Below are 1,061 nucleotides of genomic sequence, written 5' to 3' on the forward strand. Positions count from 1 at the left end.
TGCTGATGGGCTGGGGGGCAGAAAGAGGTTACAGTACTGATCATGGGAAGGCAGAAGCTGGGCTGCAATTTGATCGAAGCTGCAACCTTATCTATTGTCCACCAGATTAAGTGTAACAGAGCGAGTGGGCCCCTGGCTTTACAGCTGTGGGCACAGGGCTTTGACAACTGTCACACTGACCAACATAGCCCAATATAGAATCCACTGCCCTGGTAGGCTCTGGAGGCAGAGGCTGTGGCCCGTGTAATTTTGCATCCCCAGTGCCTGGGCCTGGTACATAGTTGGTGCTCAATAAATGAATAAATCAAGATATGGACCATATATAAGCACTACAGGAACTTTAGAAGAGAGGTATTATTTTAGACTTTCTCAGGCCTTGAAGGATGAGACATGAGACGGTGTATAATGAGTTACTGGGTAGGGACAAACTGAAAAACAACTTGGAGTGGGAAGCTGCCAGCATGCCTGTGAGAAGATGGACATGGCTGCTCACCTTGGTTCATAAAGAGTCACTCAAATGGGGACTCAGTTAAGGAATGTACGTGGACACCTATTGGCCTGGAAGAAAGGTGTAACGGGGACTTGTTTTCTTTTGTGGCTTAATAGCAGCTGCTTCTTCCCTTGGTTGGCTGCACTCTGAAGAAATTTGGGTCAGTTTGCATATGAAGCCCAGGATTCTTCTGGGTGGGAAAGGACAGGAGCACAACCTCCTTTTGCAGAGTTTGGAAGTAAGGGAAATCTGATGGGGGTGGCCCGGGGGTGGTCAGGACTTTGGACAGTCTGGCAGATTGTCACTCTGGGGTCTCCAGGGAGGGACTTACCATGAGGGAAAGGGGAGTCTAGCTTTGTGACTTGGGCTCAACATAGGGCCTAATACTGGTTGTAGAGGCCTCTAGAATCAAACTTTGGTGGAGGTGGATCAGCGAATAGATGTGATTATAAGAGCTGTAACCTGCCACCTGGGGCGAGGGCGTAACTACAGGGCAGACAAACGTCATAAGATGGTGCAGCGCGATTGTTCAACTGCATGGAGCAACAAGAAACAATGGTAGGACTCAACA

This window comes from Equus caballus, chromosome 1 (genome assembly GCF_041296265.1).
Source record: "Equus caballus isolate H_3958 breed thoroughbred chromosome 1, TB-T2T, whole genome shotgun sequence".
NCBI classification, from domain to species: domain Eukaryota; kingdom Metazoa; phylum Chordata; class Mammalia; order Perissodactyla; family Equidae; genus Equus; species Equus caballus.